We start from the raw sequence: 24,269 nt of genomic DNA, 5'->3' as shown, positions 1-24,269 counted from the left end.
TATATTCCATGAGCTACTAATCTCTGGGGGAAGTATCACAATAAAGAAATAATTATTCTTCCATAAGTTATATGTTTTCTAGTGGATTACCTCTAATTGTCATCAAAAGTAAGGTAGCAACTTCAGAGGCCTGTTTTCCAAGGCATGGTCCTCACTGGTCCAAGAAAACCAAAGTCTTCACAATTTCACATGGGTAATAGAGAATGCATTTGGGGTTCAGGTGTTGGTAGTGAGTTGGCCATGGATAAGTCAAAGATGTAGGGCAAAGTAACCATTATGATTTAAATATGAAGCGTTTCCCGTATGCAGGCAGTGATGCTCAGAGGTGGGGTTTAGAGAAATGACTGTGTCACGGTGCTCTCAGCTCATCTGTGAATTCAGCTGTCAAGATCATAATTTAGGAGGGAGTGTCTAGCTAAAGAGAGTGGGTCATGGACATTATCTTGGGGATGGTACCTTGTCCCCGGCCCCTTTCTGGCTTCTTACTCTCCTTACTTCCTGCACACCATGAAGTGGGCAGCTTCCTCTATCATGCCCTTCTGTCTTGAAAGCCGTTTGTCAGGTCTTTTGTCACAGTGACTGAGATGTTGACTGACATATTCACCAATATGCACAACAAAGAACAATTGAGAAAACCTCTCATAGCAGCACTTACCAAACTGTGAATAAAAACAAGGGCAGGCTCACACTCAGCACTTCACCCAGTAATCTTAATATGACTTAATCACACAGCATAGATCCATTTTCAAAATGCTTGGTTTTCTGTAATCCTGTTTATTCTTAATTGGCACAATAATTTCTAGGGAGGATAAAGTATTATCTCATAAATGTATAAACTTTTACAAAGGAAATTTTGGGAATTACTTCAAATGTCAAGCAACTCAAGAGCCTTAATCTTGGAATTTATGTTTCTAATTTTAATGTTTTAATCCAGACACAATTTTTTTTTCCCAAAGTCCTTTCAAGTATTGAAGGGACTAAGTCAGCTCTCAAGAAGCTCATCTGAAGGGAAAATCAGAATTTTTCTCCTCCGTCACTTCTTTTTAAATTCAGCTACTTTGTGGAAACGGAAAACAGAAATCAAATCAAATCAAATCAATTCAAATGCACATAACCTAACCTGCTGCATGCTACACAAGGAGGACATCTAACCACCAACTACAAGCTGTCTCTGCATCTTGGTTGCCCCAGCACAGGACTGCAGAGGTGACCACCAAACACCCAACCTGCCAGAGGAAAAGGCCTGGGTGGTGGAAAAGAGATTAGCCCTCCTGGGGGAGTCGGCTGCTTCAGGGAGGAATAACAGATGGCCAAACAGTGCTAGACCCAAGAACAGTCCACAGCCGGTGCAAATGGAAAAAAACAGCATGAGGTTTTACCCTGAGAGTGATTTCCTCATGACAGATAGAATTGGAGAAGATAGTTTGTGCAGGGCCAGTTTCTTAGTTACTTTTCTCTCGTTGCTGTGACAAATACCCAACAGAGGGGAAGGGATTTATTTGGCTTACAGTTGATAGAGGTTTCAGCCATCGTCGGCTGGTTCCAAGGCAGGGGGGTGTGGCAGACAGGCCTTCCAAGGAAAAACAGTTAATGGTGGCCAGAAGGTAGCAAGAGCAACAAGAGATCTTAACAGTGTCATTCGGCTTTTACCTAACTCAGACCACTGGGATTAGGGTGATGCCAAACCAACCACTCATGTGTAGTGGTTTACTAATTACATGCCCTTCATCCTAGCATCACACATTCCAGATTTAGCTACTTTCAAAAAAGACTCATGAAGCTCTGGGGGAACATTTACAGATAAGCCACAACAGCCAGCCATATTGCTACAGAGTTTAATCAGGCACCATTTCGGAAGAAGTTGATCATGTGGGGTTGAGGCACAGAACACCTATACTACAGCCTCACTCTGGGACTGAAGTGTTGCCCTGCCTCAGTGGCTGGATGAGAGACAGCTATGGGAGACAGACTAGGAGAGGGTGAGGGATAGACACAGATTTTCTCAGATCCCCTGAGAAATTCCAGCTCAGGCCAGGAAGGACATGGGGCCTGCATTCTGTGGTGGGAGGCAGGTTCAGCAGGAATGGCATTTAGAGGCGGCCAAATCTGAAGGTGATGGCACTGAGTCCAGCAGTCTGCTGCAGCTTCTGCCCTGCTGCCTACACCCAGAGGAGGCCAGGGGTCTGAGAGCTTCCTTGTGTACTGATGTGAGTGGGGATATGTCTTGGTTGGACGGTTGGTTGCCTGGGACTGGTGTTTACAGGTGGGGGACCTTCTGAGCAGAGGGGGCACCTCACAAACCCACAGGCTGAAGCAGAATGGAGAGGACTAGGCTTACTGGATTCTTTGCAGGTTCAAGAAAACCTTTCATTTGGAAATGAATAGGATTTTTTTCTTACTTCTTTTGACCCAACTTTTTCTCCTCTGTTGTTTTTCTTTTTTTAATAGATAATAGGAAGAGGGTGATCTTTTTCAAAAGGTAAGAGGAACAAGAGACAGAAGAAGGGGGCAGGGGAGTAAAGGAAAAGGGATTTTAAAAAAAGAACTGAAGAGAAAAATACAAATGGAACCTTGGTACATGGGAAGGGGAACAAGAGTTGGAGGGAGCAGGGAGGGATGGGAGGGGAATGGGACTCAAAAAGAATTAAGAAGTGCTATGTACATGTACAAAATCCCCATGATAAATGCAATAATTATTTACTACAAAACTTTACTAATAAAAAATAAAAATAAAAGGAATATAAAATAAAATAAAATGTAAGATGACATATTTTTTGCCACCAGTGTGTTTAACATCTTAGTTACTTAGACACATCTGCTCAACAGAGAAAAAGAGATTGACTAGAACAATCTCAGGAACTCAGTCAGTCTGCCCCCGGGTCATATGTCCACCAAAGCACCCCTAAAATGTAACACCTATTCCGTGTTCTTAATGTTCACTTTGCAAAACTCCAAGGCATCTCGCAGAAAACAGTTCAATCATTTCCAACTGTCAAAGATGTTACATAGCACTTTCCGCATGTCTGTACGTCTGTCCAAAAATGCCCAGAAATCATGAGTCTATACATTTCAAATGATGTACTAGCAAAGAGGGGACTGGTAATGTCCAGTAAGAGCTGACCATTGTTAATATTCAGGCTCCGTTCTCTGCCTCGTTGGTCATACTGCACTTCTATTTCTTACAATTCTATCACCTGTAAATGTGAAGAATTACCATCTTCTGCCCTCTATTTATCCGATTATCTGTAATATCTAGAGGCAATTAACTCAGTCTTTCTGAGAGGAATAAATGTCTTTCTTCATTCTCTCCTTAAAAAGCTTATTCATATAATGGCTTTAAAAGGTATATGTTCATAAATATTCTAAAAAGTCTAACAATTATTCTTAACCTTTTTTTAAACAGATGTGGAAACTGAATGGGATCATGTGCTTCCTACTAAAGTATCTGTGATAATTTCTACTTATGTGGCCAAAAATGTTAAGCAGGTGCTCAAATCTACTTCTCTCTCCAAATCCTCATTTCTCTCCACGGCCTCTCAGATGGCATGAAGTCACTTTATTACTTCATGTGATTTTTTCTCAGTGCTTGAAAGTCATGCATCCCCACACTGACATAACACCCAAGTGACGTGCAGTGAAAACATTATCACTTTGCTTTTGAAGGCCGTGCTCTTCACAAACAGCTTTCTAAAAGTCTTTTCTTAGCTGGGTTTGTGGCTCGGTGATAGAGCACATGCTCAGCATGTGTGAGGCATTGGGTTCAATCACCAGCACAACAAACAAACAAGAACAAAAAATAACCTCTTTTCAGTGATTATTAATTCAACTAGTAGTGGGCTTTGACTCCTGTTTTTCTGTGTTTATTTGTGCTACTGAGTCAGCATATCCTTGTTTACTTTACTCTTCCTCCTAAATAGAGACACGTAGGGCTTATTTTATTTCCTCTCACGTATCTTCACAATGTATATGGAGTTATTATCAGCCCATTTTACAGATGAAGAAACTGAGGTTCAGAGAGGCTAAATATGAAACCACTTGTGATTACTTCTAGTGCATTTGTGATTACTTCTGAGGGAATCTAGTCTTGCACCTGTCTCTTGGTCTTGTTCATGACACAATGTACCTCTTCTTCTGAAGTAAACTGAAGAGGTGCCATGACTGTGAATGACCCACTTAGGAACACAGTGAGGAGCAGCATGAGCAACCCTCACTGTAGGGTCACAAGGTGCTAACACTGAAGGGCCAAGGGCAGAGGTGAGGAAAAACAGTCCAGGAAGGGAAGGACAAGCAACAACAAACAAACAAAACCAGAAAAGCTAGAAGAATTGGAGGGGGGAGGTGTTGGTGCTAGGGATAGAACCCAGGGTAAGTGCTCTGAGCTGCACCCCTAGCCCTCAGCTCTTTTTCAGTAAGGGGTTGTACACTCCATGATTGAATTCTTATGAGCACAACTTTGGCTAGCGCTCCAGTTCTTTTTTGTGTGGTGATTTCTGTCGCTATAGTGACCAGGGTGACAGACTCCATGGGAGGAGACATTCTAGTTTTTACCTTTATGCTATTTGTCATTGCAGCTCAGACAGTGAACACCAACACTGACATCAGCTCTTCTATCCATGCTCCTAACTGGGCAAAAAAGCGGCCTTCCCTGACTCAACACAATGCCCAACCCTGCTCCCTCCACCCTCAACTACTGTGCTTTCTCACAAATTCAAAAGACTCTAGTGGCTAATTATACAAGAAGTCTCTCTCTTTGGGCATCAGAGCTCACTGCCTCAATTCCTCTAAACAGAGCCATCTGTTAACCAAGGATTCAAAATCAAAACATTCTCTGATGAGTCACAATTAATGACAAGTACAATGTGAGTACTGCCAGAATGATAAATTTAACACTATTCAAATATTCATCATGTGCTAAATAAAGAGCTTTTAGGTTTTGAAAATAAAATATTTTAATGCTTAAAAAACTGCTTGACTTTAAAAATAAACCAAATACAGTCCTGGTAGCTCCAAAGAACTCAAATGGAATTGAGATGGTATTAGCAAAGCTGACATTATGTGCCTGAAAATGATCACAACTGATTTTAATAGTGGATATAAAAAACTTAGTGAATAGGGTAATAAACACAATGAACTGGGAGGAGAGACAAGCGAGCTGGGATATCAGCCACTTGGTTCCTCTAGAGCAGAAGATTATGAGCCCCTTCCAGGGCTAACATTCCATCCTCTGAATGTACAAATCAGATCCAACATATGGCTGCTCTGGGGTTTCAAGAGGAGTCCAATGACAACAGCATTTTCTATATCGAGATTCCTGGCATCTCTATAGTGACTTTTTCTGGATATTCTTGCTTACTAAAGACTAGTACATAAAGTGGATTCAGTCAGTACCTCTCCCTTTTAAGGGATCTGGTTAGTGAAGGTTTATTGCTTCTTGTGAGTTACAACCGAAAAACCAAGCTATGTGCATGTGTGTTTACCAAACTTCCTCAGTAAAATGACTACTTTTAAAAAATGAGGCCCGTATAGTGGAAAAAAAACCAGCTCTCCTTAGGTCTGTTTTATAATCAATAAAAGATAAACAGCTCAGCAATAATGAGAAGTGGAAAAAAACCTGTAATTTAGAATGAGTCTCTTTTATGACTTAAGGCTGAGTAGCAAAAGTAGATAAAGCAAATTCTAACCTCATGTTTGAAAAAAGCCTAACCTGTTTTGAATCGTGGTTTTAAAAGCATTTGTGAATGTAACTTTTATTATAACCGCAGGATAAAATGACTATTCACTGGTTATAAACTTTAAGATTAGTCACAAAAGGATTCATCAAAGAAACGGCACCCTGAACAGTGGGTCAGCCTCATATAATCAAAAGGCTTTATATATAAAATATAATAATCCCGTGGTTCCATTTTTCCTGCTTATTTTTTGATAACGAATGCTTTTGTGTCATTTATTTTTTTCAAGCACGAAAGCAACATAGCTTTAAATATTCTAATAAATGCCCATAACAATAAAATCCTCTCATAATGAGGCTTTTTAATTTTAGCATTAGATTCAGGCCTCTCTCACATGCTGGTGCTTTTTCTTAAGTGTAAGCAAGCTCATATCCAGAAGCCTGCCCTACAAGGAGAAGAGATATTATATAAGGCCAACTCCAAATGATGAACCTTCTCTTTTGACCTTGCATTCTCACTGCTGTTTATGTTCTCAAGAATTGAAAACACTGCGCTTTACTGCTGAAGTCCTTTTATATCACTGCTTTGAGTCTTATCTAAAAGAGGCAACCTTCTGTCACTAAATAAATGGCAAACTCTACAAGACCACAAGAGAAAAACAGCACTATCAGAGCTGCTGAGAAATAGAGAGCAAGCAAAGAAAGCGCCAACGATGGAGCTATGGTTCGGATTGAAGGGAGATCTAGGAGGGGCAAAGGGAGCTCACCAGGTGTAAGAATGGTGGGGAATAGCTTGAGGACCCCGTACTTTTTAAATTAACAATTAGGAATTCTTGCTATATTTAGTGTAAAACCCTTTTGGACTAAGGCTATAAATAAGATCAACGACAGAGTACAAAGACAGGGCTTGGAGAAGCCGGCAGAGACTTTTTCTGACTCTGTTCTATATTTCCTGTAGTATGAACCCCAATGGTTAGATAGAACCATGGTCACCAGCACTGATGACCTGTCAAAATCCTATTGTGCAGGGGCCAGGGATTTAGCTCAGTGGTCCTGCTGCCTGCCTCACAAGTACAAGGTTCTGAGTTCAATCCCCTAGTACCAAACAACAACACCACCACCACCACCAAAACCAACTCTATTTTGCACTAAGGTCATAATGTTGGCTTTCTGTTGATGATCCATCAGTTGTACCTGTCTGTGAGAATCAAATGTTATTGCTGTATTTCCATTTTGTGACTAAGAAATCTAAGGAACAAAGAGGTCAACTGCCAGGATTTCACATAAGTAATGAGTGTTAGGTTGGGAATTGAATTCAGCACCGTGTAGCACCTAAGACTGAACTCTATCTCCCACTGTAATACTCTATATGATACTATGTAAAATAAACTTTCAAAGCTATGCTTTTTCTGATCCAAAGAAATGCAAATATGGGTCATATTTATGTGCTTCCTATAGCTAAAACATTCCAACTCAGTTTAGGTAATATTTTCCCACAAATGTTAGTTAATAAAAGTACCTGTCATGTGTCCAGGTCTGGGCCTTAAGGCAGAAAGATATAAAAATCACAACTCTTGCCTTTTATTTATTTATTTTGTTTGTTTTTGGTACTGGGGATCAAACTCCGCTCCTTGTGCTTGTGAGGCAGGTGGCGGAACCACTGAGCTAAATCTCCAGCCCCCTTGCCTTTTAATAGTTTATTATATAATTGGATAGGCAAGGAAATAAGGAACAATAGGGATTATAAACCATTTAATATAATAATAAAAATAATAGCACAAAAGAATAAATGATTAATTGCCAAATCAATCCTACTTAAGAAAAGGGAGGGCCGAAGATTTAGCTCAGTGGTGCCCACGCCTGCATGACAAGCGCAAGGTCCTGAATTTGATCCCAGGTACCAAAAAAAAGAAAGAAAAGGGAGGTCTGGAAAGGTTTAGAAAGATTCCTTAGAGGAGGAGGACTTCTGCTGATTTTAGAGACTGATAATATCATGCCAGGGAGAACAGAGTTATTGCATTCCAAGAGGAGAAATGGGGAACAGAAACCTCAAAGAGAAGGCCTCAGGCCTGGGCAGAAGGCTTGAGAACAGGAAAGAAAGGTATCAGAGAAAAGGGTGTTGGATACTACAAGGGGTGGGTTAAGCACATTGGTTTCAATTCCATGGGCATTGTGAATACAGGAATTTTTTGAGCAAGGGAGTCAGTCCCATTATCCAAGTGGTGATACAGAAAGATTTCCCCAAGGCTGGGCGTATAGCTCAGAGGTAGAGCCCTTGCCCAGCATGAATTCACCACCTACAACACAAAACAAATAAAATAAAACAGGTTTCTCTAGCAATAGGTGGCAGAAGGTTTGCACTGGGGCAGAGGGAAGGCACAGAAGTTAGGACTCTAGAAGCAGCTTCGATATCCAAAGGATACAAACGAGCAAGGAGGATGTTCCATTCTGATGCTGTAGTTTTAGAAAGATGCAGACTTACTTCTTGGTTGCAGCTCATCTAAGTGGAAACTGGAGGAAAATAAAGCACAAGTAACTTTGTTCAATAAAAATGACTTAACTGTATGGTTTTGTGTCACTTTACAGGTTGTATTGTACTTATGGAAATATTTATTCATTTATCCTCATAACACTTCTCATGAGGCAGATGAATTTAGCACTGTTTTCTACTTTTCAGTGGTTGGAACTGCAGTAGCTAACACAAGGCCTACTCTTGCATTTGAAGACTGAGACCTGCATGTAACAGGCCTGCTGTTCACCACACTAATCTCCCAAAATGGAGGATTTGTTTTCATTTTTAAGGGGCATAATTTTAGATTTTTTCATGAAAAATTTCAAGCATGAACAAAAAGAGAGAATACTATGATGTTATATGTCTATCACCTCCAATTATTTGAAGCACAGTCACATCCTGAGTTGTCTAAGGCCCAGATGATACTTTTGAGAATCTAGTCAGTTGTCCTCTTTACACTAGTATTTCTTATCTTCAGGCTAACTAAGAAGCTGGGGGGACATATGCTGCCCCAGAGAGTACTTCTTTTCTCACCAAGATGTGAGAAGGTGAGAAGTAAAAACAGTTGACCTCTTTTCTCAGAAGAATTTCCTGGGAATTATTTTCTTTTGTTGTTGTTGTTGTACTGGGGATTGAACTCAGGACCTTGATCATGCCAGGCAGGCACCATACCATTGAGCTACACCCCTGTCCCTCTTTTCTCTTTCCTCTCCTTCCATCCTCTGTCTCTCTTTTTCTCTCTCTCCCTCCCTTCCTCTTTCTTTTTTTTTTCTCTCTCTCTCTTTATTTCCCCCAACCTATCTCTGGTATAGGAAAACAAAATATATTTCTTTTGTTCTCTTGACTCATGTTCTGTGTTTCAGCTAGAAAGTTGCTGGTCATTATTGTTTGTGAGCATTCCTTAAGATGACTTTAATACACTGTCATGTTGCCTGTGTTATATCACGCATGAATTTGTTTAATTATGGAGGGTGATACTACTGGTTAGTCTAAAGGAAACTGTTTCTTTTTCTGTATGCCCAAGAAAAAAATGTACTCTTTTTAACACTATTTTTCATTAGAAAAAGACTTCTTTTGCTAAAATACTATCATTTCACACTTATTCCTACATTGTTTATGAGAACTATTTAGAATTTTGTGCTTATAACTAAAATACTGAAAAAAATCTTTGTTTACACCAAAAATCCTACAAATTGCCTTTTGAGTCTAAATATATTCCTGAAGTTCATGAAACTTTATATTTCATAGGGTGAGAAAGGACTGTGGGGGAATAAGATTTGATTATATGCAGAGCCTTTAATATATATTTATAGGGAAGGATAGTTTTAGCTTCCAGATGTACCAATGAGAGGTTTAAATTGCTTTGATTCTTGAATCATTAGGGATTCTGAGACAAGTGTGAATGATATCATCCCTCTGTCCTAAGATTTGCAGGAGGTAATAACTATAATGGTTATAAAAATATTTTTCGATATAGGGCATATCTATGTTGTCCAGGCAGGTCTTCAACTATGGGGCTCAGGTGGTTCTCCAGCCTCAGCCTCAGCCTCTCAAGAAGCTGAGGCCATGGACACACAGCACCATAACTGGCTACAAATATACTTTTGTTGGAGCTATGTAATTTTATTTCTTCTGCCTTCCTTGACATGTGTTTATTATGAAACCTGCCAACTGGCTTTTTTTTCCTGCCCCTTCCCTATGGGGGGGTCTTTTTTCTGGGGGTTCTTGTGGACAACATGCCCTTTAGCTGGTGAGGAATCTTGATCATGCAGGAGAGTGAAGTCAAAGCAGATTGCTGCATACACAGAAAGTCACACCAGTGACCTGGTTCATAAAATGCAAATCAGGCCGTGTGGGTACACACCTGTAATCCCAGCACTTGGAGGCTGAGGCAGGAGGATTGCTCTGAGTTTGAGACCAGTCTGGGCTACACAGTGAGTTCCAGGTCAGTCTCAACTACATAGTGAGAATCTGACTCAAAAAAAAAAAAAAGAAGGAAAGTGTAGGGAGGGAATTTGATTCTGTTTAATTTTCTATAATTGCTATACTATATGATTGATAAATTAGATAAAGAGAGTTCTAAAATTAAAATTAGAACCAGGTGGAGATTTCTTTTAGATAAATCTCTGCTCCCAGAAACATCAGAAGACAGCCAAGGGTGCAGCCCAGCATGTCCACCATGTCTGATAACTTCCTGTGGTAACTCTCTGTGCTGCTACCCTTTACCTTTGAAATGTTTCTCTCCCACAGTCTTTGGGCTGGAGGCATAAAACAGCCCTTGAGTCAAAGGCACTGCAGCTGCTCAGCCTTCCTCCTGCTTCAATGGGAACAGTATCTAGGGTATCTCTATTGGAGGTAGCATCTTATCCCACCTATTTTTTTTTTAAGTTAAAAAATTTTAATTAGTGCATGCTGGCAGTACGTAATGTTTACACTTCTGTGGAGTTCGTATATGTACATGACACATCTTCATTCTTTTACCCCTTCCCCTTCCTATATCTGCATCTCTTGATCTCCCTGTTTGAGAAAGCTCTATCTCCCCATTTCTTAGTGTGTAACTTTTATTTGGCTCTTTATTTATATTTTGAGTTTCTCATATAATAGAAACTATGTAATATTTAGGCTTGTGTGTCTTATTTCACCAACATTATGGTCTCAAGGTGCATCTATTTTCCTATAAATGATTCAAAGTTTATCCTTTTTATGGTAGAGTAGTATTTCATTGTGCATGAAAACCACATTTCCTTTATCCATTCATCTGACAATGGACATACAGGCTACTTCCAAGATTTAGCTGTTATGAATTGTGCTGCTATAAACAGGGGTGAGCATGGATTGCAGTAATATGATCTCTTTAACTCTTTTTGGGAGGATACCATAGAAGAGAAACAGATGTGTTGAACGGAATTTCTAGTTTGGGTTTGCTTACTTGTTTTTGTTTTTTGATATAGTATCTCACTGTGTAGAGTTCAGGGTAGCCTTAAAATCATTATGTAGTCCAAAATGGCCTTGATATTGTGGCAATCCTCCTGCCTCAGGCTCCCAAGTGCTGGAATTGTAGGTGTGCACCACCACACCTTGCTTAGTTTGGGTTTTTTGAGGAATTTCCATACTGATTTCCAGGGAGGCTGTACTAGTTTACATTCCAACCAACAATGGAGAAGGGTTCTTTCTTCCCTGGTAGCCTCTCCAGCATTGGTTAATACTTGAATTTTTGATGATGGCCACTTTTTTATTATTGAGTTTATTGGTACTTTTTAAGGATACAGTACAGTTACATTCATCATTGGGATCTTGTACCTTTACATGACAGGTCTTGGTTCTCATTTTGTCCTTATGGCCCTGCCCTCCCTTTACTCCCTCCACCCTCCCCTATTTACAAAGACTTTGTTTCCATTTTTTCCTTTTCTCATATTTTTTCTTTTTCCTTATTTCCTTTCCCCTACCCTTCCCCCTTCCCGTTTAATTAGCCCTTTTAATGATGGCCATTTTTTCCCCTGGGGTAAGATGGAATCTCCGTGTTGCTATAATTTGCATTTCTCTGAAGGTCAGCAATGTTGAACATTTCTTCATGTACTCATTGACCATTTGTACTTTTGAGAAGTATCTATTTAAATTTTACTTGCCCATTTTTTCTGTTGCCTTTTTTTTTTTTTGGTATCGGATATCGAACTCAGGACCTTTCACTTGCAAGGCAGGTGGTGGAACCACTGAGCAAGTCCCTGGCCCACTTGCCCATTTTTTGATGGAGTCTTTTGTGTATTTTTGTAGCTCACTTCCAGGAGTATTTCTTCAGCCAATGGGGTGTCTTTTTTCCAAAAAAGAGTTTAATTTAATTCAGTTTGTTTAAGTAGCCTAGTATAGCAATGTGATAAATGAGAAGGAAAAGGATCAAATTCCATTGGTATGTAAGCTGAGGATAGGGTAGGATAAATCTGTGCTCGACTAGGAGAAAACAAAGAGCCACTTTCACTGTAATATGAGAAGTGGACCAGTAGAGGCAAGTGGCAGGGTGCCATGAGAGCACAGAAGAGGGTCAAAAGTTGGGAACTGAGACACAGGCCTGTAGACCCAGCCTCTCAAAAAGGCTGAGGCAGGAGAACTGCGTGAGCTCAGTAGTTCAAGGCCAGTGGGGGGAACATAGTGACACACTACCACAATAACCAAAAAAGAAGAAAAAAGTAGGAGATAAGAAAGAAAGCTTTCTTACTGAAAGTAAAATCTAAAACAAACCCACAAGAGTGGGAACTGGCCAAATGAAAAAGGTCTTGGAAAGCATTCTAGGAAAAAAATAGCACGGGCAAGTTTGGGATTACAGACATCTCTGACTACCAGCTTCTTTCAGTCTCTTTCTTTTTTGGCTTCCTATTTAGTTGCCCAAAAATCATCTGTCACAGGTACTCATTTAACTTTCCACCTCCATCTTCCTGGCCAGGTTTGTACAAGTAAATGTTACTATTGCCTCCATTTTCCCTTTTATTTCTCTCTTTGAGAAGAAAGCACTGGAGTTAGTTAACTCCTACTTATACTCTGGCTTCTGTAAATATTCCTGGGGAAGGGTCATGCTTTAGTCATTTTTTTTTTTTTTTGTACCTGGGATCGAACTCGGGACCTTGTGCTTGTGAGGCAGGCAGCAGAACCACTAGCTAAATCCCTGGCCCTTAGTCATCTTTCTAGTCCTTGTCCTTGACCCAGGGCTTGTTATGTAGTTTGTTTTCAACAAATGTTTAAAGTGTTGAAAAGCAAAATTTAACTCTTCATAAATTCTAATATACATAAGGAACGTTCTGTAAGATACAAACTGATACATGTAGCTCTGACTTCGGATTCAGAGAAAACATACATTGTAGCCCACGGAAATCAAAGGCTTAATCAAAATCAATCAATAACTTCTTTCATGAAAATTTATTATAATCAGATATTTTTTTATTGCTTAAAGCAAGTTTACAGAGCCATGACTAAGGCTCTGTGTCTTCTGATAACTGTCCCCTGGTGTTGCTAAGCAATTTGGCAAGGTGCCTGCTGGCTCAAAGGTGAGAACCCCAGGCTAACCAGCCTCTGCCCAGTGATGTGGAATTGTCCGTCTCTTCTCACATGCTCAGCTGGAACAGAATCACAGAACGTCCAGCACGGTGAACTATGAGGGACATGAACAGATTAGATGAACATCAAGATAAACTAGGCCCTGCCCAAGGGGGACTGATGAGTGAGGACGTCACTGATTTGCTCTCAAATCAGAGCTCTCAAAATTTATCCAAGACAGAACACATCAGGGTACACCAGAAAGATCAGAGCTTTCTACTGGCAGAAAATAGGACAGGATAAAATTGACAAGGAATGAAAACATGCACTGAGGTGGTTGCTTCAATATTTAAATTATTTCAGCAATTAATATCTAAAATGAGAGAAGCATCTTGATTGTTAATAAAAACAAAGAGGCAAAACAGATGAAAAATAAGAAACCATTAAGATAATCCCAACAGAGATATTCTTTGGTAAATAAAATGCAGGGCCAATATGTAAGGGATCCAAAAAAGAGGAAGCTGAAGGATCAATAAACATTGAAAGATGTTCAGTCTCACTGGTGATCAAGCATTTGTCAAAGCATTAAAAATTCTAGCAATTAACAGTGGAAACCATACAATGTTGCTGAGAGAAGTGAAAGAAGACCTAGACCAAAGGAGCCTGGCTGGAAAGGGGTCACTGAGGGTATGACCTAGAAGGATGTTTTCTTGTTTCTGGCTCCTCCATTCTCTCTCTGCTTCTTGGCTACCTTGAGGTAAGTAGTTTTCCTGTACTAGGCCGTCTGCCATGCTACTTCTGCTTTGGAGACAGCCAATCACAGACTGAATCCTCTGAAAATTGTGAGCCCAGATAAACCTCTTCTCTTTCAAGTTGTAGGTGTTGGGTATTCTGTCCCAGCAGCAGGAAAATAGCTAATACACTTGGCAGTTCTCCTGCCTTAGCTTCCTAAGATCACAAATATATGCCACTACACCTGGCTGGGCAAATACTTGTTAAATATACACAGAAAATGATTGGGAGGGTGAGGCAGGAGGATCAGAAGTTTGAGGTCAGCCAGGGAAGTATTAGGGATGTGCTTAATGTTCCCTGGGTTTAATCTCCTGTGCTGAAACAAAAAATGCCAGAGTGATCACAGCTCACTTTTACCCACTATTCTTTACAACAAACAGATAAAGTGGGGATGTATTCCAAAATAGTCAAACAAGGAGATGAGGCAGAATGTTTCTTATTTGGGAACACTTAGGGAAAAAAAACAACAAAAAAAAAGCAGTACAGAATGGGCAATTTTGTGAAAGTCAAGACTTCAAGAACAAAACTAAACTCCAACTGGAGAAGAATCTATAGGGTAATAGTACTGGAATATATTAGATTATAGTTGAATTCTGAGTCCAATGTACTGCTCAGAGTCCCAGATGTTCCATTTGAATCCCTCCAGTTGCCACTTTGAAATACTAGTTTATACATTTAATTAGTATAAGTTGCTAAGATGCTTGTTTACTCTTAACATAGAATCAAATGGCTTTTAATAAATGGCCTTACAAAATATGCTTCCAAAAGAAAAAAAAATCAAAGCTAATTCATCACACTTAAGTGCTTCTGTAAGTCAATAAAAATTACCTCTGCTCAAGTGTAAATATCAACTATCTCTTGTAATAGAGGACTCTCCCTTCATTCTCAAAGAAGCCCTTCAGGAAATGGGCAGTTCTGGTTTGTGTGAGGTAATCTGAGCACCAATGCTATTAGAAAACAACTGTGCTTGGCCTGGTGCCACACACCTGTAATCCCAGCACTAGGAAGCTGAGGCAGGAAGATCATCATGACTAAGGCCAGCCTGGACTACAGGTAAGATGTTGTATCAAAGGAAGCAAAGAGGGCTGGAGATTTAGTTCAGTGGTTCTACCGCCTCTGATCCCCAGTACCAAAAAACAAAACAAAAGAAAACAAAAAAACCCCCAAAACAAACAGCATTTCTAATACAATATTCCCCAATAAGTCTTCGGACTAACATTTCCCTATTTCACTCCTAATATTTTATATGCTATCACTTAAGTTATTTGGTCCTCGCATGCTTCCTTGCCTCTGGTTTTAATTAGAATTGGTCCCTGGCTCACTTTCCATACTCCATGGAGTGTGCTATACCATCCTTCTGCTCTGACAGCTGTCTCCAATACATATGAAACTGGGTAACCACTGAAAACAACCAAACCATGCACCTGAAATCAGTCTTTTTGGTCTTAAAACTGGCTCCAGATGGAAGCAGCACAGAAGACAGAAAATATGTTGTAACAGAGGACAGGGTTTCAGGAAAGCCAAGGCCGGAGTTCATCCTGGCCAGGCCGCTGGGTTGCTGATACTACCCATTTTCATGTGTTCATTATAATACCATATGTAAGAGATATTAAGTTTATTTGTTCACTTGAAAAGTATTTAATGAAGCACATGTTCTGCCAGGTACTGTGCCTGTAACTAGATACAGTAAGGAAAGTGGTGTAATTTCTACTCTCTTCACATTTATAATAATAATAATGATCTACAAATCCTTAAATATAAATGTGATAAAGGAAAATGTGGGGACTCTGAGAGAATGTATAATGAGGGAAACCCGACCAAGTTGGGGCTAGAAAAGGCTTCCTCTAACGTGAAAGAAAAGTAGGAGGTCCTGCAATGAAAGGGAAGTGGACAGGAGGAAAAGACCTCTAGGCAGGAAGAACAGAATAAAAAGGCCTTGAATCAGAAGACAGCGAAGCAGGGACCCAGGGCAGGGAAAAGCCCCTCACTCTCCAGCGCATCCACGTCTGCCCAGGGTGAGCACAAGGCTGCCGCTCGAAGAGACCCTCAGCCCACTGAGGAGCTGCAAACTTCCCCCACAGCTGGGGCCTGGCTCCCGGCCACCGCAGACAGGCCAACATGACACAAATGCAGGAGTCCCATGACATCTATCAGGAAGGAGGTAGAAGGGTCCATGAGTGATGGTCGGGTAGGGCTTAGCCATCAGGTATCTTTCTTTATAGAACTTGGGACCTTGAGCTTCCGCCAGGTTTTCTTTAACAATGGCAAGACGGAGTTCAATCCCCGGTACCAAAAAGACAAAGCAAAACAACAACAAAACAAAAACAAAAATCAAAACCCCCCCAAAAGAATGGCAAGACGGGGGCTGAGGATTTAGCTCACTCAGTGGTGCTATGCCTGCCTTGCAAGCACAGGGTCCTGAGTTCTATCCCTGGTACAAAAGAAAAAAATGGCAAGATGGGCAAAGTAGACTACATCCAGTGTGAGAGAAATTCAAGCATGGCTGAGCCAAATGTGCCTCATGCACATCTCCTAGCAGGCTAAGGGATACTCAGGAGTTTGAGCATGTTCACTCTCGTGCATTGAGACTGGCTTAGAGCCGACTGATGGACGTCCTGCTCCTCCTATCCGCTGCCTCCATCGCTCGCCCAAAAGATCAACCAATCATGTTATGCCCCATATGCAGTATCCCACCTCTTGCTCCTTGACTATATAAGGGATTGCTCTATTAAAAATGGAAGTGTTCTAGAAACCTCCCCGGAGTCTGCTTGGTGATTTTGCCCCCCCACCCCCACTCCAAGCTTCAGAACCAGAGTACAAACAGACAAACAAGTGGCGCTGGGACTGGGACTCGCGTATATCGGGTAAATATTGAAGAGTTGGGTGAGTGATCCCCACAGGTGTAGGTGATGGGTAATCTTCCAAGTCATGATAAGCCAGTTTAGGCTATGTTACTGAAAGCTTTCTTAAGAACATGGGGCATGAAGGTCTCCCATGAAAGGCTCTTAGAATTTTGCGAATTGGTCCTTCAGACCTCCCCATGGATGGAGTTGGCCCGACGCAGAGGTCTGGGAGCCTACCTTGCATAATGCACAGAGAGCCGAAAAGCATGGTGAGATTTGCCTCCCCCTGGACTTCTTTCCCACAACCTCAGAAATAATTCAGTGTTTGGACCCCCATGCGATCAAAGCCTCAGAAGCATGGGTCTCTCAGGCCCCCTCTAATGACAAACAAAGGGAAGACTCGCTTCAGGGACAAAGCAAAGATGGAGGTTCCTCCTCCCCAGGGCAAAATGGAGGTTGTTGTTCCCCACTTCTGCTTTCTTCTTTGGAGGGGACCTCCGCCCCTCCTGTGGAAGATGAAAATTCTTCTGTTCCACCCAAACACTGTGTCATCGGAAAGTAAGTCATCCCAAGGAGGTCGCCTCTTCCGGTCCACTATGGAGGCCCCCACCATGTGCGCCTCCACGTTAACGATCTCATGATCCTCCTCTTCCTCCTCAGATAGCGAGGAGCCCCTATTCTCCAGTGATGATGATCCTAATTTGAATGATACCTTCTTCCAAAACATGTTTAAGAAATCTAAAAAAAGGACCCCACCTCTCCGGGCCTATCCCATCATGGTGGGCGGCCCTGGGGTGGCACCCCGGATCGCACCCAAGTATGGGCCCTTGTCCCTAACCCCCCTATTTTTGTTACAGTGGATTGGAATTCTACTCTTCCCCGTGTGTTTGGCAGTGATTCCAACTTTCACCCTTCTTTGATTGAGGGTAATTTTTCTCTTCTAGATTAATCGGAGGTAAGCACCCTAAGGCTTCAGTCTGCTGTTCCTCGCTTTAGGTGCCAATGCTTCCTTCAGTGCCAAAACTTCTTTCCTCCTAATACCTCTGCTTCCTTCCTCAAAAGTACTGTTTTACCATCCACAGTCCGTCTTCCATCGCCATTTTTCTTCATCATAAGTAGTTCCTCTCTCAAGCTCAGTGATTCTGTGTCTTCTGCATCAATCCAGCCATGTTCGCTAATAAAACCTGGTACCTCTGTTTTGGCTGCACCGGCTAACAATTGGGTTACCCATAAATCTTACAGGTGAATGGCAAGAATCCGATCCCCTCTTTGACGTAATGCTTCACCCACGACGTCAGCAAGATCTGGTGTAGCTGCCATCGCCGCCATAGTTGTCTCCCTAACAGCCGCTCTAACTGCTGCAGCCACTGCCTCTGTTACCCTGCATAACCAAATTATGACTGCTGCCACCACTGACCCACTCACCCATAACACATCCCTCATTCTAGGACACAGTGCAGCCCTATTTCAAGATGTACGAACTGCCATTCTTAACCTGCAAACTCAATTGGACCTGGTTTGGGGAGAACTACAAGTATTAGAAACTAAAGTTTTAAACAGATGCCATGCAAATTACACTGATGTGTGTGTCACCCCATATGTCTGTAAAGCTGTCATTCTGTCCTCCTCTTACGTGCTTCCCATCAGTATAAACAAACCCATGCTAATGTAATAGTTTTGGCTAAGGTGACGGAGTCAAAAGAAAAAGGGGGAAATGTGAGAGAAATTCAAGCACAACTGAGCCAAGTGCGCCTCATGCACATCTTCTAGCAGGCTAGGGGATACTCAGGTGTTGGAGCATGCTCACTCTCTTGTGTTGAGACTGGCTTGGAGCCGGCTGAAAGACGTTCCTTTCCTCCTATCTGTTGCCTCCATCGCTCGCCCCAAAGATCAACCCATCATGTTATGCCCCATATGCAGTATCCCGCCCCTTGCTCCTTGACTATATAAGCGATTGCTCTGCCTATTAAAAATGGAAGTGTTCCAGAAACCTCCCCGGAGTCTGCTTGGTGATTCTGTGCCTCACTCTCCTTATCTGAGCTTCAGAACCAGAGTACAGACAGACAAACAACAATCCAGGGGCTAGGGGGTTGATAGATGTAGTCTGGCACCAGGTAGATCTGGGCCATGGACTTGAACTGCATACGTACAAGGATGACGGCTTTGGGGAACTGGAGTTTGAGAAACTTTCTGATTTCTTCAACTCTCACTTGAGCTCACAGAGAAGGATCTGTGGGTAAAGGGCTAGAACTGGAGGACAGTGAAGTTTGGTGGGGATCTGCTCTCCTTTGACACTGGTGCCCAACCCATTCCGAGATACCCCTCAGCAGGGGTACCACAGGCAAGAATGAGGTAACATGGGGTCCCACCACAACGATGACTCAGAAGTCCCCCTCATGGATGTGCACTTCTGTGTCCCTCCCACCCAGGAGGATGGCAGGGACCCAGTGAGGCCTTCGTTCAGACAATGCAGGCCATCGGAGAGGCCATTTCCATCTCCTGGAAGCTGCAGTGCCTGACATACCATGGTGGTTATGACATTTGCAAGTACCTCATTTCCTGCACCTTCAGAGCAAGATCTCGATTACAGGATCTCCTACATCATGGTTCTATGCCTCTCCATACTGCCCCACAGGGACAAATGTCAGATGTTCTTTGTGATCATGCATGTCAAACAGGGTCAGAACCATTACCACTTCCTCATCCTCTTCTCCAAGGAGGACATCTCCTTGACTCTCAACATGAATGAGGATGAGGTGGAGAAGCACTTTGAAGGGCTTCTCACCAAGGCATGTCAAGGTCACTCTAAGAGGTGGTTAGCCAGATCATGAAAGCATTTGTGACCCACAAGATCATGGTCCCCGCAACTTCCAAGGCACTCGGGCCCAATGTATTGTTTGTTCCCACAAGGCAGCTCGGGGCTGCTGTACCCTCTGGAGAGGAGCTTCATCTATGTCCACAACCTGCCCATCCACATCCAATCTGGCAAGATTTCCTTTGTCAACTTTGCTCTTGGCACCATCACAACTTTTTTTTTTGACTTTGAGATTGAGACCAAGCAGGGTGTACTCACCATCAACAGCACCGAGAAGGAGGAATATGGGAAGCTGCTTGATTTTTGTCAGTGCCAAAAGCTCAACATCAAGAACTGAGGATTGAAAGAGGGCATGAACCCAATCTATGATGAATTTGTCAACTCCGATGAAGACCAGCATGAAACCTACTAGGGGAGAATGACAGAGGAAGGCAAGATGGGGGAAGAGAATGCTAATGATGGGAGAGGAAAGAGACGAGTCATTCAACCCTGGTGAGGAGAAGACCTGAGTCTGACATCAACACCTGTGCCAGTTCCTGCGAGGTTGTCTGCCAGTAATGGGTAACAGTGACTGGTTTGAGAAGAAGAGAAAACATTTCAAAAGGCCAAGATGGCCAAGAATCACAAGAGCTGTGTTGTAATGGGGGTTTACAAGGGAACAGATTTAACATAGGACACATAATTTATAGGCTTATTTTATAATATTCACCCAAAAAGTCAGCTGCAGAGTAGTGCAAGAGATCTGTCTACTGCTAGAGACCCAAAGAATCCAGCTGAGGGCCTGGATCACACAGCCATATCCCACACAAATCTAGCTGAAGGTATAGAGCCCAAGGCAATGTCCTCCACAAGTCCAAGGTAATATTTCATGCAAGTCCATACCAAGGTCCAAAGGCCAGTGGAGGAAGCTAGAAAGCCTGAGCTGGCCGGGTAAAGCATTTGTGTCTTCAGGTTGAGGGATCTACATCACAGCCAGGAAGTGATGCTCAAGGTAAAGAAGATCAGAGCTCCCCTAATGAGGAACAGCAGCTGTTTTCAGTGACAGCAAGGACCTGAGCTCCTCTGATGATGAGAATAGCAGAGTTTGTACCATGAAAAGCAGCCCTGGCAAGCTTCACCAAGAAAACCAACAGTACAATCTTCCTCTCCAGTTCTCTTCTTATGCCAATGGCAGTAACCCTCAGGTGGGTCTTCCATGCCCAGAACCGTGCTGACTCAGTTCAGCTGGGCCTTACAAGGTGACCATTAGTTAATCCACCACAAGCCATGAGAAGGCTGTGAAGGTGAAGAGCAAAGGCCCCAAGAGGCCAGTGTCTGAGTACATGCTGTGGCTCGATGCCAGCTGAGAAAAGATGAAGTCAGACTATCCCGGTATCAGCATCATGGATCTTTCCAAGAAGGTGGGCAAGACTCAGAAGAGGATGTACAAAGAGAAGAGGATTGGGACCACAAGGCTGAGGATGCCAAGAGAGAATTTGAAAAAGCCGCGAAAAAATATGAAGGAGGTAGAAGCAAGTCTTCTAAGAGGGACAAGTCAAAGACGAAGAAAGTCAAAGTAAAGATGGTATGAAATCCATGCCCTCAAGGGGGCTCATTATCCAAGTCATCCAGGCAGCTAAGCCAGCACTTTGAGAGCAAGGAGTTTGTGTCCACCAACGAGAGCTCTTCAGGAAAGAACGAGCACAAGGAAGAGGAGGTAGAGCGAGGACCTTGAAGAAGAGGTGCTGACCAGCACACCTCCCCACTCAGAGGACTTGGTATTAGGACCTGATGAGTCGAGGAGGAAAACTCTCTTTGCACTTACCTTGTCACACCTACAGGCTCCCACCCATATTTTGGTTCCAGTTTCTCCCCGTGTGACAGGTAATCCTTGGATTCTGTGCCATCTCAGCACACTCTTCTGGTGATATGCAGGTCTCTGGTGCAGCAGGGAGGCATCCTGACTCTGCTGCCTCTCAAGGATGCTCCTTGTAATGGGAAGAAAGTGGATGGGAGGCTGGGCAGTGCAGCCTCCAAACCCTGGCCAAGTATACAACTGCTGCTTGTCTCGTTCACAGTGCTGCAGCAGAGGTAAAGTGAGGGTAGGCCTGTGGCTACTTTGGGGCCTTTTTCTATTTTTATTTTGTATTCCCAGTCTGTGAAATCAGCATTTAATAAATGGAACTGGCTTTGGAAAAAAATAGGAAGAGAAGGGAGTTTAAAAGAGTGACAGGATAAAAAAAAAGTGACAGGATCAGACTTTGAGCGATAGGAAGGGAATGAGAATGTTAGGAGTCTAGTTAGGGGGTTCTTTTAGGGTTATTGGCTGGATGAAAAGTAGATGATTCCATAGCTCTTTAGGAAGTAAAATGGATAGCATCTGGCAATATAAGAACCATGTCAGGTGACGAAGAGGAAGGGATTGGTATGACTTGGCTTCTGGCTTGTCCACTGTGTAAACAGAGCTTCCATTTACTGAGCTAGGACTTGCATTGGTTTTGCCTAAGAACACTTCTATAGAAAAGACAGAAAAAAACCCCTGCATTTTCCCACTTTGCAGGGATAAAAACACCAGTGTTTATACATGCTTTAATATTGTCTGCAATAACATTAAGGTTGGGGGAGTTCTTAGGATCATATTGCCTATGAAAAAAAGAGAAAATATCTTACAGTAGTAGATAAATACAATGATTTCAGAGAACCACATAAATACTATGTGCAAGTGACAAACCTCATTAAAGAAAGCATGGTTCTCGAGTTTAAATTAGTGAAGAAATGGTTTTATCCACCCAATGTAAATGCTTTAATATAGAATGAAGCTAGCACACTACAACTTTTAATCTTTTTTCTTTTGGAAAAAATGGAAAAGAAGCCCTGGAGCATTTTAACCCCAGTGCTAAGAATTACGAAGAAAGCCTCTGACAGATGTCATTTTGTAATTCTTTTTCTTTTACTTTCTTTTTTGGTACCAGGGATTGAACTTGGGACCTTGTACTTGTAAGGAAGGTGGCAGAACCACTGAGCTAAATCCTGGTCCATATTTTGTAGTTCTTGAATGAGTAACCCTCCCAAAATAACAAATAGAGACTATTTGTCTCTGCTTAGGCCAAATCATGGGCTGAGAAATAGTGGAAAACTGCAGGCAACCAACTGTCATCTATATCTTCTTCTCAAATGTATCTGAAGTCTTCCAGATTTGTATGCAATTCTATTTTCATTTTTGGCAAATGCTCTACCATGGAGAAACAGCTGCAGCCCTTTTTAAAATTTTATTTTGAGACAGGGACTCACTAAGTTGTTCAAGTGGGCCTTGAACTTGCTGTCCTCCTGCCTCAGACTCTTAGAGTATAGGATTATAGGTGTGTGCCACCACATCCAGCTCATCTCTTTTTTTAAGATGACCTTTCCCTTCTCATTGTACTGTGATCTGATGCATCTACACATAGGCAAAATTTGTGCTGTGCACAGTTTTGTCCCAGTGTTTATTTACTTTTTTGGTACTGGGGATCGAACTTGGGTCCTTGCGCTTGCAAAGCAGGCACCAGAACCATTGAGCTAAATCCCTGGCCCCTTTTCCCAGTGTTTAATGTAAACTTTAACTTAAATCAGTAACATAGCCTTCTCTAAGCAGGGCCTGTGAGATTTTTAAAACAGTAGGTTATCATAAAAGGTATTGTGGATGATTCTTTATATTTCTATCCTTTAGCCCAGATAAAATTGTCTTGCTAAAACTTGAATCATATAAAAGAATGGGAGAGGAAAGTGAATTAGTCAGCTTCCAGATACTGTAGCAAATACCTGAGATAATCAACTTAGGAAGCACAACATTTTTTGGCTTGGTTTTGGAAGTTGTAGCTGCTGTTTTGCCCCACTGCTTTTGGGACTGTGGCGAGGCACACATCACAGTGCTAGTGTGTGGTAGAGCAAAACCACTCACCTCATGGCCAAAGAGCAAAGAGAAAGAAAACCTAAAACCTCCTAGTGGGCCCCTCCTCTTTAGGGTCTACTGCATTACAGCTGTGCCATCCTGGAAAACAAGGCTTTACCACACAGGTCTTGTGGGATAGCTAAGATGCAGCCTCTAGCATGGGGCCTGTCATCTTAAGGGCTTCACAGCATCAGCCTGTGGTACTGAATAAGTGGATGAAGTCAGAATAAATCAGAGGGCAAAACACAACTGGGACATGGACAGGACACCACAGGATCCATTCTTCCAAGAACCATGCCACAGAAATGGCAATGAGCATAGGGACTTGCTCTAGGAGAGGTGGGTGTACCTTTAGAAGATAAACTTTTTATTCATCAGCTCTATCTAAAGAGGGAGAGACAGGCATTGCTAAGGAACTCCAAGGGGTTCAAATATGTGATTTGTCTATTAAATCAGTCCTAGTAACATTACATTTGTTTTTGGTACCGGGGATTGAACTCAGGTCCTTGCGCTTGCAAGGCAGGCGGCAGAACTGCTAAGCTAAATCCCCAACCCAGAAACATTACATTTGAGGTAAATATGCCTGCAGAGAATTAACTGGGTAATGAAGAATGCCCCTCCTCATATTCTATTTATAAGACTTTGTCCATCTTTTACTTCTTGAACATTTAAAGCACACTTGCTTTGAAGTTCATTTCACATTACTTTAT

General features: G+C 42.1%; 1 pseudogene; it reads left to right on the top strand.

The window, feature by feature from the left end:
• Positions 1-16,112: 16,112 nt before the first annotated feature.
• On the top strand, positions 16,113-21,559 carry LOC104862838 (annotated as a pseudogene).
• The last annotated feature ends 2,710 nt before the right edge of the window (positions 21,560-24,269 follow it).

The sequence above is a fragment of the Fukomys damarensis genome, unplaced genomic scaffold (genome assembly GCF_012274545.1).
Source record: "Fukomys damarensis isolate Sample0158 unplaced genomic scaffold, DMR_v1.0_HiC HiC_scaffold_17, whole genome shotgun sequence".
Taxonomy (NCBI): domain Eukaryota; kingdom Metazoa; phylum Chordata; class Mammalia; order Rodentia; family Bathyergidae; genus Fukomys; species Fukomys damarensis.
The sequence above is the reverse complement of the archived record's forward strand: the minus strand, read 5'-3'. Positions and strand labels throughout refer to the sequence as shown.